The 15,377-nt window shown below is 50.0% G+C and overlaps 1 long non-coding RNA gene across 1 annotated transcript in view; it reads right to left on the bottom strand.

Moving 5' to 3' along the window:
* Positions 1-15,063, bottom strand: part of LOC138266676 (uncharacterized) — a 105,884-nt gene extending 90,821 nt beyond the window's left edge. Inside the window, exon 1 of the long non-coding RNA XR_011199612.1 lies at positions 14,982-15,063. This is a non-coding gene — a long non-coding RNA (uncharacterized lncRNA). The remainder of the gene's footprint in view (positions 1-14,981) is intronic.
* Between the last annotated feature and the right edge of the window lie 314 nt (positions 15,064-15,377).

The raw sequence follows: 15,377 nt of genomic DNA, 5'->3' as shown, positions 1-15,377 counted from the left end.
TGAGCGATCAGTTTTATCCAATAGGTGAAGCAATCGCTTGGTATTATCACTACACTGCCTATGCGGTATGAATCCTGCTTGGTCGGGATCCACAAGACCCGGCATGTAATAATTGAGATGGTGTGCCAGTATGCCAGTGAACAATTTGGAATCAATATTCAAGAGGGAGATCCTTTCCCGGCTTCGGAATAACCACAATAGTGGCATCCAGCATGCTGGCCGTGAGAGCCCCCGTCTGTCGAAAGGAATTGAAGAGTCACACTAATATCGGTACAAGCTCCATACAGAAGGTCGTATAAAAAAGTGCGGAAAAACCATCGGGGCCAGGTGACTTCCCGACTTGCAAACGTGCAATTGCTGATATGACCTCTTCCGCCCTTATAGGTTGATCTAACAAAGTCGCCTCTCTCTCGGCCAAGGAAGTAGTTGCTATACCCTCTAGGAAGGCCTCCGGAGTTGTATTACAGGGCTCCTCAGCCCTGTATAGTCCCCAATAAAATTCTGCAAACGCCTCCGCAATCTGGTCGCTCGTGCGCGCTTCCGCTCCCGAGTGCGAGCAAACCATTTTTATCATTGATGATCATTACAAGATGGCCAAACAGAAGTTCAAAGGGGGAAAACCCTACTCCCTTCTGAGGCACCTCTCTGTAGGCGAAAAGCAGACATGGCAAGAGGACATCCCATCTCCTTTTGAGTTTTTCAGGGAGCCCCATGATCATGCCTTTCAGTGTCTTGTTAAATCTTTCTACAAGACCACTGGTTTGAGGATGGTATGGTGTGGTGAATTTGTAAGTCACCCCACACTCATTCCACATATGTTTCAGGTATGCTGACATGAAGTTAGTACCTCTGTCAGACACCACCTCCTTAGGAAATCCCACTCTGGTAAAAATACCAATGAGTGCTTTGGCTACTGCAGGGGCAGTAGTCGACCTAAGGGGAATTGCTTCAGGGTATCTAGTAGCATGATCCACTACTACTAGTATGTATTGGTTCCCTGAGGCGGTGGGAGGTTCAAGTGGATCCACTATGTCCACACTCACTCTTTCAAAGGGGACCCCCACCACTGGAAGTGGAATGAGGGGAGGGGCCTTTGGGTGCCCACCTGTCTTACCACTGGCTTGACAGGTGGCACAGAAGACACAAAACTCCTTGACCTTCTGGGACATGTTGGGCCAATAGAAGTGGTTGACTAATCTCTCCCATGTCTTGGTCTGTCCCAAATGCCCAGCAAGAGGAATATCATGAGCTAAGGTCAGAATGAACTCCCTAAACTCCTGAGGCACTACCACTCTCCTAGTGGCACCAGGTTTGGGATCTCTTGCCTCAGTGTAAAGGAGTCCATCTTCCCAATAGACTCTATGTGTTCCTGTTATTTTTCCTTTGGACTCTTCAGCAGCTTGCTGCCTAAGGCCTTCAAGAGAGGGGCAGGTTTCTTGCCCCTTACACAACTGCTCCCTTGAGGGTCCCCCTGGGCCTAGGAGCTCAACCTGATAAGGTTCTAACTCCATGGGCTCAGTTCCCTCAGAGGGCAGAACTTCTTCCTAGGAAGAGAGGTTCTCTTTCTCTTGTTGTGTGGAAGCTGGTTCCCCAGTCTTCTTTCATTTTCTCTTGGAGGGTTGGGCCCTTTTTCCAGGCTCCAACACCACTTTTTCACCCTGAGCCTTGCACTGTGCCTTGTCTTGACACACACCAGTTCAGGGATACCCAGCATGGCTGCATGGGTTTTGAGTTCTACCTCAGCCCATGCTGAGGACTCCAGGTCATTTCCAAGCAAACAGTCTACAGGGATATTTGAGGAGACCACCACCTGTTTCAGGCCATTGACCCCTCCCCACTCTAAAGTTACCACAGCCATGGGATGTACTTTAGTCTGATTGTCAGCGCTGGTGACTGGATAAGTTTGTCCAGCCAGGTATTGACCAGGGGAAACCAGTATCTCTGTCACCATGGTGACACTGGCACCTGTATCCCTCGGGCCTTCTACACTTGTCCCATTAATTAAGAGTCGCTGCCTGTATTTTTGCATATTAGGGGGCCAGGCAGCCAGTGTGGCTAAATCCACCCCACCCTCAGAGACTAGTGTAGCTTCAGTGTGGACCCTGATTTGCTCTCGGCAAACTGTTGATCCCACTTGGAGACTGTCCATTCCAGTGTTAGCTGGAGTAGAGTTAGAAGTGGAACCTTTCTCGGGACAGGCCTTGTCTCCAGTTTGGTGTCCTTGCTGATTACAGCTACGACACCAGGCCTTTTTGGGATCAAAGATTTTACCCTTGTACCCAAAATTGGATTGTGAAGAGGCTCTGGACCCTCCCTCCTGAGCAGGTTTTTGGGGCCCTATAGAAGACTCTTTACTTTTTCCTTTGGATGTCTCAACACTCTTCCCCTGGGGAGTCTTTGTGACCCCTTTCTTTTGGTCACCCCCTGTGGAAGTCTTGGTCTCCCTAGTCTTGACCCAGTGGTCCGCCTTCTTTCCCAATTCTTGGGGAGAAATTGGTCCTAGGTCTACCAGACGGTGATGCAGTTTATCATTGAAACAATTACTTAACAGGTGTTCTTTCACAAATAAATTGTACAGCCCATCATAATCATTTACACCACTGCCATGAATCCAACCATCCAGTGTTTTCACTGAGTAGTCAACAAAATCAACCCAGGTCTGACTCGAGGATTTTTGAACCCCCCTGAACCTAATTCTATACTCCTCAGTGGAGAATCCAAATCCCTCAATCAGGGTAGCCTTCATGAGGTCATAGGATTCTGCATCTTTTCCAGAGAGTGTGAGGAGTCTATCCCTACACTTTCCAGTGAACATTTCACAAAGGAGAGCACCCCAGTGAGATCTGTTTACTTTTCTGGTTGCACAAGCCCTTTCAAAAGCTGTGAAGCGTTTGGTGATGTCATCACCATCTTCATATTTAGTTACAATCCCTTTTGGGATTTTCAACATGTCAGGAGAATCTCTGACCCTATTTATGTTGCTGCCACCATTGATGGGACCAAAACGCATCTCTTGTCTTTCCCTTTCTATGGCTAGGAGTTGTCTCTCCAAAGCCAATCTTTTGGCCATCCTGGCTAGCAGGAGGTCCTTTTCATTGAGGCTGCCCTCAATGCTTCCAGAGTTGCTGGCCTCTCCTGTGAGAGAAGCAGCATCTCTGACTATCACTTGTGGAGACAGGGTTTGAGGGACCCTGTTCTCCCTAACTAGGATTGGAGGTGGGAATTCCTCCACATTACTAGCTTCCCCCTCTGGGAAGGTATCCTCAGAGGGGTTGTTCTTAGCAAACTCTGCCAAAAGCTCCTGGAGCTGTACTTTGGTAGGGTTTGAACCAGTTTTAATCTTTTTGGTTTTGCAGAGAGACCTTAACTCTGACATCCTAAGATGCAGGTAAGGGGAGACGTTGAGTTCCATCACAATCTCTTCTGCATTAGACATTATGGCCCTCATTCCAACCCTGGCGGTCTATGACCGCCAGGGTGGAGGGCAAAGGAAGCACCGCCAACAGGCTGGCGGTGCTTCCAGGGCCATTCTGACTGCGGCGGTAAAGCCGCGGTCAGAAAAGGGGAACCGGCGGTTTCCCGCCGGTTTTGCCCTGGCCCAGGGAATCCTCCATGGCGGCGCTGCTTGCAGCGCCGCCATGGGGATTCCAACCCCCTTCCCGCCAGCCTGTTTCTGGCGGTTTACACCGCCAGAACCAGGATGGCGGGAACGGGTGTCGTGGGGCCCCTGGGGGCCCCTGCACTGCCCATGCCACTGGCATGGGCAGTGCAGGGGCCCCCTAACAGGGCACCATGAAGAATTTCACTGTCTGCTTTGCAGACAGTGAAAATCGCGACGGGTGCTACTGCACCCGTCGCACCCCTGCAACACCGCCGGCTCCATTCGGAGCCGGCTTCTATGTTGCAGGGGCTTTCCCGCTGGGCCGGCGGGCGGCCTTTTGGCAGTCGCCCGCCGGCCCAGCGGGAAAGCCAGAATGGCATCCGCGGTCTCCTGACCGCCTATGTTTCTAAAAGTTGGAATACTTTTTAAGAATCTAAAACTATCTCTAGAACTGAATTAAAACTTTTACAAAACTTTTAAACTCTAAAAGAAATGCTAACAGGGACTAACACAAGGCCCTAGCAGGACTTTTAAAAATTTAGAAAAATAGCTCAAATTTCAAAAATCAGTTTCTAATGACAATTTTTGGAATTTAGTCGTGTGATCAGGTATTGGCTGAGTAGTCCAGCAAATGCAAAGTCTTGTACCCCACCGCTGATCCACCAATGTAGGAAGTTGGCTCTGTATATACTATTTCAAAGTAAGAAATAGCATGCACAGAGTCCAAGGGTTCCCCTTAGAGGTAAGATAGTGGCAAAAAGAGATAATTCTAATGCTCCTTTTGTGGTAGTGTGGTCGAGCAGTAGGCTTATCAGAGGGTAGTGTTAAGCATTTGTTGTACACATACAGGCAATAAATGAGGAACACACACTCAAACACAATTCCAGGCCAATAGGTTTTTATATAGAAAAATATATTTTCTTAGTTTATTTTAAGAACCACAGGTTCAAGATTTACAAACAATACTTTAAATGTAAGGTATTTCACTTAGGAACTTTGAATTAGCAAATTAGTTTTCACACAAATGGCAATAAGCAATTTTAAAACTGGACACTGTGCAATTTTCAACAGTTCCTGGGGGAGGTAAGTGTTTGTTAGTTTTGCAGGTAAGTAAACCACCTACAGGGTTCAAAGTTGGGTCCAAGGTAGCCCACCGTTGGGGGTTCAGGGCAACCCCAAAGTTACCACACCAGCAGCTCAGGGCCGGTCAGGTGCAGAGGCAAAATGGTGCCCAAAACGCATAGGCTTCAATGGAGAAGGGGTTGCCCCGGTTCCAGTCTGCCAGCAGGTAAGCACCCACGTCTTCGGAGGGCAGACCAGGGGGGATTTGTAGGGCACCGGGGGGGGGGGGGGGGACAAGTCTTCACAAAAAGTACACCCTCAGCGGCACGGGGGCGGCCGGGTGCAGTGAACAAACAGGCGTCGGGTTTGCAATATAATCCAATGGGAGACCTAGGGGTCTCTTCAGCGATGCAGGCAGGCAAGGGGGGGGGCTCCACCTGGGCAAGGGAGAGGGCCACCTGGGGGTCGCTCATGCACTGGAGGTCGGATCCTTTAGGTCCTGGGGGCTGCGGGTGTAGTGTCCTTACCAGGCGTCGGGTCTTTGAAGCAGGCAGTCGCGGTCAGGGGGAGCCTCTGGATTCCCTCTGAAGGCGTTGCTGTGGGGGCTCAAGGGGGTCAACTCGGGCTACTCACGGGCTCACAGTCGCTGGGGAGTCCTCCCTGTAGTGTTGGTTCTCCACAAGTCGAGCCGGGGGCGTCGGGTGCAGAGTGCAAAGTCTCACGCTTCCGGCGGGAAACGTGTGTTCTTTCAAAGTTGCTTCTTTGTTGCAAAGTTGCAGTCTTTGTGGAGCAGGGCCGCAGTCCTCGGGAGTTCTTGGTCCTTTTAGATGCAGGGTAGTCCTCTGAGGTTTCAGAGGTCGCTGGACCCTGTGGAACGCGTCGCTGGAGCAGTTCTTTTGAAGTGGGGAGACAGGCCGGTAGAGCTGGGGCCAAAGCAGTTGGTGTCTCCGTCTTCTCTGCAGGTTTTTCAGCTCAGCAGTCCTTCTTCGTCTTAGGTTGCAGGAATCTATCTTGCTAGGTTCTGGGAGCCCCTAAATACTCGATTTAGGGGTGTGTTTAGGTCTGGGGGGTTAGTAGCCAATGGCTACTAGCCCTGAGGGTGGCTACACCCTCTTGGTGCCTCCTCCTTGAGGGGAGGGGGGCACATCCCTAATCCTATTGGGGGAATCCTCCATCTGCAAGATGGAGGATTTCTAAAAGTCAGAGTCAACTCAGCTCAGGACACCATAGGGGCTGTCCTGAATGGCCAGTGACGACTCCTTGTTTTTCTCATTATCTCCTCTGGCCTTGCCGCCTAAAGTGGGGCCGTGGCCAGAGGGGGTGGGCAACTCCACTAGCTGGAGTGCCCTGGGGTGCTGTAACAAAGGGGGTGAGCCTTTGAGGCTCACCGCCAGGTGTTACAGTTCCTGCAGGGGGAGGTGAGAAGCACCTCCACCCAGTACAGGCTTTGTTACTAGCCACAGAGTGACAAAGGCACTCTCCCCATGTGGCCAGCAACATGTCTGGTGTGTGGCAGGCTGCTAAAACTAGTCAGCCCACACTGGAAGTCGGGTATGGTTTCAGGGGGCATCTCTAAGATGCCCTCTGCGGTGTATTTTACAATAAAATGTACACTGGCATCAGTGTGCATTTATTGTGCTGAGAAGTTTGATACCAAACTTCCCAGTTTTCAGAGTAGCCATTATGGTGCTGTGGAGTTCGTGCATGACAGACTCCCAGACCATATACTCCTATGGCTACCCTGCACTTACAATGGCTAAGGTTTTGCTTAGACACTGTAGGGGCATAGTGCTCATGCACTTATGCCCTCACCTATGGTATAGTGCACCCTGCCTTAGGGCTGTAAGGCCTACTAGAGGGGTGACTTATCTATACCTATAGGCAGTGTGAGGTTGGCATGGCACCCTGAGGGGAGTGCGATGTCGACTTAGTCATTTTATCCCCACCAGCACACACAAGCTGGCAAGCAGTGTGTCTGTGCTGAGTGAGGGGTCCCCAGGGTGGCATAAGACATGCTGCAGCCCTTAGAGACCTTCCCTGGCATCAGGGCACTTGGTACCAGGGGTACCAGTTACAAGGGACTTACCTGGATGCCAGGGTGTGCCAATTGTGGAAACAAAGGTACAGGTTAGGGAAAGAACACTGGTGCTGGGGCCTGGTTAGCAAGCCTCAGCACACTTTCAAATCATAACTTGGCATCAGCAAAGGCAAAACGTCAGGGGGTAACCATGCCAAGGAGGCATTTCCTTACAAGCAGGTAGTGGCTCTCTGGGGAACAGACAGGGTCCCGACGCGGGTGGCTTGGCTCCAGAAACTCTGGTTTATCCTGGCTATGGAGAAGCTTACCTTGGCCTCTCAGCAGCGAATGGGAGATTTGAGTGTTTTACAGAAGCCATTCCTTCAGATCCTATCCTCGGAATTTGCTGAGCTGACATGTTCGGCCTATCTGAGAGTTCTGCGATTGACTTGAACCTAGGCAAGAAGTGCTGCGAGGGGAGATCTGGAAGGGCTAGAGTTTGGGAGGAGGGGGTAGGGTAGTCGACCCACATAGTTCAGGGCCATTTCCCCCAACTTTGTGAGTGCGGGACACCATTACACGCATGCACTACATATAGGTCAATACCTATATGTAGCTTCACAATGGTAACTCCGAATATAGCCATGTAACATGTCTAAGATCATGGAATTGTCCCCCATGCCAATTCTGGTATTGGGGAGCCAATTCCATGCATCCTGGGGCTTCACTTTGGACCCCGGGTACTGCCAAACCAGGTCTCGGGTTTTCTCTGCAGCTACTGCTGCTGCCACCCCACAGACAGGGTTCTGCCCTCCTGGGGTCTGGGCAGCCCAGTCCCAGGAAGGTAGAACAAAGCATTTCCTCTGAGAGCAGGGTGTTACACCCTCTCTCTTTGGAAATCGGTGTTAAAGGCTGGGGAGGGGTAGCCTCTCCCAGTCTCTGGAAATGCTTTGAAGGGTAGAAATGGTGCCCTCCTTGCATAAGCCAGTCTACACCGCTGTGGAGAACCCCCCAGTCCCTGCTCTGGCACGAAACTGGACAAAGCAAAGGGGAGTGACCACTCTCCTGTCCATCACCACCCCAGGGGTGGTGCCCAGAGCTCCTCCAGTGTGTCCCAGACCTCTGCCATCTTGTTTCCGGAGGTATGAGGGCACTATGGAGGCCTCTGGGTGGCCAGTGCCAGCAGGTGACGTCAGAGACCCCTCCTCCTCTGAGGGCTATTTAGGGTCTCTCCAGTGGACTTTTCGTCAGATAACGACTTGCAAGAATCTAGCAGGACTCCTCTGCACTTCTCTCTTCGACTTCTGCCAAGGACCGGCCGCTGACTGCTCCAGGTGGCCTGCAAAACCACAACAAAGTAGCCAGAAGACAACTAGAGACATTGTAGCGCCTAATCCTGTCGGCTTTCTCAACTGTTTCCTGGTGGTGCATGCTACGGGGGCTGCCTGCCTTTACCCTGCACTGGAAGCCACGAAAAATCTCCTGTGGGTTGACAAAATCTTCCCCCTGCTTCAGCAGCCACGAAACGTCAGCTTCACCAATACTCTGGGAACCCTCTCATCCTGACAAGCATGGCCCCTGGAACACAGATGATGGACCCAAGTGACCCAGACTGTCCAGTGGTCCAACTGTCCAAATTTGGAGGAGGTAAGTCCTTGCCTTCCCTCGCCAGACAGTAATCTTGTGCACCGCATGAACTGCAGCTATAAGGGCTTCTGTGCACATTTCCAAGAAATCCTGGATGCACAGCCGAGCCTAGGTCCCCAGCACTCTGTCCTGCGATGCTCAGCTCCCTGAGATGATCTCCGGTGTCGTGGGACCTCCTTTTGCAGTGTTGAGATGACCGCCGTGTTCAGTCTTCTTGAACCTGTGTTCAAGGACTTCTGCGGGTGCTCCTGCTTGAGCTCTCTACGTTACTGAGGGCCCCCTTTGTCTCCTCTCCCAACTGGCGACATCCTGGTCCTTCCTTGGCCCGGGCAGCACCCTTTTTCTTTAACTGCGACTCTTGCAGCTAGCAAGGCTTGCTTGCGGTATTTTGCCAAGGAAACACTTCTGCAACCTCCAGCACTCCGTGGGACATCTTCTACACGAAGAAGAACTTCCTACCTCTTTTCGTTGTTGCAGAATCTTCAGCTTCTTCCAACCGGAGGCAGCCATTTTGCACATTGATCTGGGGTTTAGTGGGCTCTTGCCCCCCCCGGACACTTTCGCGACTCTTGGACTTGGTCCCCTTCCTTTGCAGGTCCTCAGGTCCAGAAATCCGTCTTCAGTGCTTTGCAGTCTGTTGTGGTCTTAGCAAAATCCCTTATCACGACTTTAGTGTGTTTCTGAGGAAATAGAAGTACTTTACTCCTACTTTCCAGGGTCTTGGGGTGGGGTATCTTGGACACCCTTAGTGTTTTCTTACACTCCCAGCGACCCTCTATACACTACACTAGCCTAGGGGTCCAATCGTGGTTCGCATTCTACTTTCTTAGTATATGGTTTGTGTTGCCCCTAGGCCTATTGCATTCTATTATATTCTACAGTGTTTGCACTACTTTCTGACTGTTTTACTTACCTGATTTGGACTGTTGTGTATATTTTGTGTATTTTACTTACCTCCTAAGGGAGTATATCCTCTGAGATATTTTTAGTAACACTGAGTATTCTCTTTCTTATGATATAGTACCTATATGATGTAAGTGGTATTGCATGAGCTTTGCATGTCTCCTAGTTCAGCGTTGGCTGCTCGGCTATAGCTAACTCTATCAGCCTAAGCTGCTAGAACACTACTACTCTACTAAGAAGGGATAACTGAAACTGGCCCAAGGTGTATGTACCATTGGTACCCACTATAAGCCAGGCCAGCCTCCTACAACTGCACCTGTATCCCTCAGGGCTTCTACCTTTGTCCCATTGATTAAGAGCTGCTGCTTGTATTTTTGCATGTTAGGCAGCCTGGCAGCCAGTGTGGCTATATCCACCCCACCCTCAGAGACTATATTAGCTTCAATGTGAACCCTAATTTGCTCTAGGCACACTGTTGATCCCACCTGGAGACTGGCTATTCCAGTACTAACTGGAGTAGTGCTAGTGGAATTTTGTTTGGGACAGGCCATGTCTCTAGTTTGGTGTCCATGATGTTCACAGTTCTGACACCAGGCCTTCTTTGGATCCAAGTTTTTACCCTCGTACCCATTTGTGGACTGTGAAGAGGCCCGTGGCCCACCCTCATGAGTAGGTTTTTGGGGCCCTTGAGAAGACTCTTTATTTTGTCCTTAGGTGTCTCACCACCCTTCCCCCTGGGGAGGCTTTGTGGTCCCTTTCTTTGGGTCACCCCCTGTGGAAGTCCTGGCCACCCTAATCTTGACCCAATGGTCTGCCTTCTTTCCCAATTCTTGGGGAGAAATTGGACCTAGGTCACCAAGATGTTGATGCAGCTTGTCAGTGAAGGAGTTACTTAACTGGCGTTCCTTCATAAACAAAGTATAAAACCCATCATAGTCATGCACTTCACTGCCAGTTATCCGACCAAGTGTTTTCACTGAGTAGTCCAAAAAAAATCAACCCAGGACTGGCTTGAGGTTTTGTAAGCCCCACTGAACCCAATTCGATACTCCTCAGTGGAGAATCCAAAGCCCTCAAAAAGGGTAGCCTTCATGTGGTCATAGGATTCTGCATCTTTACCAGTGAGTGTGAGGCGTCTTTCCTCCACTAACCAGTGAACAGTTCCCAAAGGAGAGCTCCCAGGTAAGATCTGTTTAACTTTCTGGTTGCACAAGCCCTCTCAAAAGCTGTGAACCACTTGGTGATGTCATCACCCTCTTCATATTTTGAGAAAGTCCCTTTGGTGATTTTTAGGATATCAGTATTCTCTCTGAACCTATTTATATTGCTGCCACCATTAATGTGTGCCAAGCACATTTATGCTCTCTACCTTTGTATAGCTAGGAGTTGTTGCTCCAAAGCTAACCTGTTGGAAATCCTTGCTAAAAGGATGTCCTCTTCATTGAGAATGTTCCCAGAGGATCTGGACTCCCCTATGGAAGATCCAGATCCAGAGATTTCTATCCTTAGAGACAGGGATCTTGGGACCCTTGCCTCCCTAGTTAGGTGAGGAGGGGGAAGGTCATCCCCCTCATCTCTAACATCTTTCCTGACTGACGGGAGTTCTTCCTCCTCAGCAGGGTGGTTCCTGGTGTAGTCTGCTAAGAGCTAGTGGAGCTTGACCTTAGTAGGGTTGAAACCGGTTTTAATCCTGGTCAGCTTACAGAGGACCTTAAGTCTGCCATCCCTAGATGGAGGTAAGTGGTGAGGTTGAGTTACACCACTATTTCCTCTGAGCTGATCATTATGTCACTTAAAGTTCAGATTACTTTTTAGAAACTGAAAACTACTTCTAGTAACTAAATCCTAACTGAAAAACTAACATTTACATCTAGAAAAGAGATGATAAGGTGACTTAACCGAGGCCCTAGCAGGACTTTCAAAAATGTAGAAAAATATGCCAAATTCAAAAATCAGTTTTCCAAAGGCAATTTTGGAGTTGGTCGCGGGATCAGGTTTTGGCTGAGTCGTCCAGCAAAGTCGTAGACCCCACAGCTGATCCACCAATGTAGGAAGCTGGCTTTGTTTATACTATATCCAAATAAGATATCGGCCCTCATTATAACATTGGCGGTAAAAAACGCCTACTGCTGCGAAGACGGCCGCCAAAAGACCATTGCCACGGCTACCAACCGCCCACCATATTATGACCATAGCTGGAATTCTGCCAAAAGGATGGTGGAATTCCGGCTGCGGCCATGGCGGCGGAAAGGTGGTTCTGCTGCCAGCGGCACGCCAGTAGACTGCCGCAGACCGTATCATGACACATGATACGGCCTGGCAGTGTTCTGCTGGTGGATGCTGCTGCTGGCATCAGCATCCCATCCCATCTCCTTCCGGAGGACTCCTTGAAATCAGGTAAGTTGGGTGCTCCGACAGGGGAGGGGGGTGAGGCTGTGTTGTGTGTGTGTGTTTGTGTGATGGTGTGTGTGTATGTATGTCTGTGCGTGCATAAATGCGGGTGTGTGTTGCGTGTTGTATGTGTGTGCATGTGTGGATGTGTACGTCAGTGTGTTTGGATGTGTGTGTGAATGGATGTATGCATGCATATGTGTATGTGTGTGTACAATGGTGCGTATATGTTGGGGGGTGGGTCTGGAGTGGGAGAGGAGGAAACCTGGGGAAGGGGGTGGGGAAGACCCCGATCAGTGAGAGGGAAGGAATTCCCAGTCACTGATAGTGCCTACTGCCATGGTTTTCGCGGCGGTCAGGAAGCCACGAAAACCATGGTGGTAGGCGGGTTCATAATCGCACGGATGGGCTAGTGACGGCTGCCTGGCTGGAGACTGATGTCTCCAGTCCGGCGGCTGTTACCGTTGTTTCCGGACGGGGTGGTACACTGGCAGTTTGGCAATGTTATATTATGGGGAAAAGTACTGCCAGCCTGTTGGCAGTTCTTTTCTCCATTATACCCCAGTCCGCCGGGATTGTAATGTGTGCAGAGTCCAGGGGTTCCTCAGAGGCTTAACAGAGGCTAAAGTAGATAGTACTAATGTTCTCTTTTGGGGTAGTGTGGGTGAGCAGTTAGGCTTATCAGAGGGTAGCGCAAAGCATTTGTTGTACACACACACAGGCAAAAGAAGAAGCACACACTCAATGACTGAACTCCAGACCAATGGTTTTTATAAAACAAAAATATATTTCCTTAATTTATTTTTAGAACCACAAGATTCAAGTTGCAGGTAAGTACTTCAATAGATTCATATTTCACACATGTATCAAAAGTACTTTGTTTGAAATCGGTAAGTTATACAGTTTTTGAATTATTGGCAATAATCTGTTTTAAAAATGGACACTGCAATTTTCAGAAACAGTTCCTGGGGGCAAGAAATGTTAGTTTGCTTTGCAGGTAAGTACAACACTTACAGTTTCAGTGTCCGGGTTTTAGAAAGTCCACCAGTTGGGGTTCAAGTTAACCCCTAACACCAGCCTGCTGCCACACTGGGCCGGACGGGTGCAGAGGTAAAAGATGAGCAATGTTAACGTGGGCTCCTATGGAGACAGGGGGTACTATGAATCAAATCTGCCTGCAAGTAGGTACCAGTGATTCGGAGGGTAGACCAGTGGGGATTAGAGGAGCCACAAGTAGGCACCAAATACACACCCTCAGCGGCACAGGGGCGACCAGGTGCAGGGTGCAAACAAGACGTCAGGCTTCCAATGCTGGTCTATGAGGGGTCCCCGGGGGTCACTCAGAGGATGCAGACGAGGTCCAGGGGGGGTGTCTTGGGCACATCACCGGGTGGACAGGGAGGTGGACCGCCTGCTGAACTTGGTGGCACCAGGAGTCGGTTTCTCAAAGGCCTGGGGGCTGCGAGTGCAGTGGGTCCTTTGGCGTTGGATAGCTTCATCCAGAGCTTTTGCAGTCAGGGGGGTCCTCGGGATTCCCCCTGCAGGCATCGTAATGGAGGGGTGGCGAGGTCAACCCAGAGTGATCACTTGCTCGGAATCGCCTAGGGATCCTCTCTAGCTGGTTGGACCACCTGGACAGGGGCTGTGGGCGTCGGGTGCAGAGTGGTTAAGACTCACGCATTAGGAGTGAGGTAGGAGTCCTTGGATTTCTTCTTGGACAGGGATGCTGTCTACTGGAGTTCTTGGTCCCTTTGGGTGCAGGAGAGTCCTCTGGAGCTTGTTAGAGGTCGCTGGTCGCACTGGATGTGTCGCTGTTCTTTTGCAGGTTCTCAGAAGCAGGAGACAGGCCGGAAGGGTTGGGGTCAAATCAGCTGTTGTCGTCTTTCTTACGGGGGGTTTCAGCTAAGCAGTCCTTCTTATTCTTGTCAAGTCACCGGGATTCTGGTGAGCTGGGTTCAGGGAGGCCCTTAAATCCTAGATTTTGGGGGGTTTTAGGGATCAGAGGGCAGTCGCCAATGGCTAATGTCCCTGAGGGTGGCTACACCCTACTTGTGCCCACTCCCTTTGGGGAGATGGGCACAAACCTAATCCTTTTGGTCCCTGTACTCCAAACCAAGATGGAGGATTCTGCAGGGAGGGGTCACCTCAGCTGTGGACACCTTAAGGTTGGTCCTCGCTTGAGGAAGGGGGGTGGGGGTGGTCACTCCTCCCTGTTTTTCCTAATTTTCCCACTGGCCTTGCAGACACAAGGAGTGCTTTGATCGGGGGACAGCTCCACTAGATGGAATGCCCTGGGGCACTGTAATCTGAGGCTTGGGCTTTTGAGGCTCACCGCCAGGTGTTACAGTTCCTGTAGGGGGAGGTGTGAAGCACTTCTACCCAGGAGAGGCTTTGTTTCTGACCAAAGAGTGCACAAAGGCACTCAACCTATGTGGTCAGAAACTTGTCTGAAAGTGGCAGGCTGGCACAGACCGGTCAGTCCTACACTAGCAGTTTGGCTAACATACAGGGGGCATCTCTAAGATGCCCCGTGTGTGCATTTTTCAATAAATTCCACACTGGCATCAGTGTGGGTTTATTGTGCTGAGAAGTTTGATATGAAGCTTCCCATTATTCAGTAAAGCCATTATAGAGCTATGGAGTTCGTAATGACAAACTCCCAGACCATATACTCAATATGGCTACACTGCACTTACAACGTCTAAGAAAGGACTTAGACACTGTAGGGGCATATTGCTCATGCAGCTATGCCATCACCTGTGGTATAGTACACCCTGCCTTAGGGCTGTAAGGCGTGCTAGAGGGGCGACTTACCTATGCCACAGTCAGTGGTTTGTGGGCATGGCACCCTGAGAGGAGTGCCATGTCGACTTTGTCTTTTTCTCCCCCCAGCACACACAAGCTGCAAGGCAGTGTACATGTGCTTGCTGAGGGGTCCCTTAGGGTGGCATAGTAGATGCTGCAGCTCTTAGAGCCCTTCAATGGCCATAGGGCCCTTGGTACCATGGGTCCCTTTTACAAGGGACGTAACTGTGTGCCAGGGTTGTGCTAATTGTGGAACAAAGGAACAGTTTTTGGGATAGAACACTGGGGCCTGGTTAGCAGGATCCCAGCACACTTTCAATTAAAGTTGGCATCAACACTAGGCAAGAAGTGTATGTGTGTGTGTGTGTGTGTGTGTGTGTTTAGTAACCATGCTAATAGTGGCACTTTCCTACAGTCACCATGCACATGCTCTGACTATTTAGTAAAGTAAGTGGCAGGGATCTTGTCTCTAGAAGAGTGATTATTCTTGTGGCCTTCTATCTCCTACAGTCATATACAAGCACTGCAATGTTACCCTCATAAAACACAGCATACCTGGTCCATGATATTGGCACTCGCAAAGGAACTCAGCAACCCTCTGAAACGTCTTCAGCACAGGGCTCAACAGATGGCACAGAAAGGCAAAGAAATCAGGACTGCTGCCTGCATGATTGAGCTGTGGGAGAAAAGGAATCCATCACATAACATAAAAGATACTTGGCAACTGCAAGGCCACAAACATGAATATAGAAACTACAAATGAGAGTAACATGAACAAACTACACAAAAGCTATAAACGTACCATGGGAGGGGCAGAAAAGCCAATAGAGACCAAGAGAAAGACAGAGATAAAAGTGAGCCTGAAACATTACTGACAGGACTGAAAACATGAGACCAAGACGTAAGAAAAAGAAAAAAAAGAAAAAATGAGACTACACAAGATGGCACCTG

The sequence above is a fragment of the Pleurodeles waltl genome, chromosome 11 (assembly GCF_031143425.1).
Source record: "Pleurodeles waltl isolate 20211129_DDA chromosome 11, aPleWal1.hap1.20221129, whole genome shotgun sequence".
Taxonomy (NCBI): Eukaryota; Metazoa; Chordata; class Amphibia; order Caudata; family Salamandridae; genus Pleurodeles; species Pleurodeles waltl.
The sequence above is the reverse complement of the archived record's forward strand: the minus strand, read 5'-3'. Positions and strand labels throughout refer to the sequence as shown.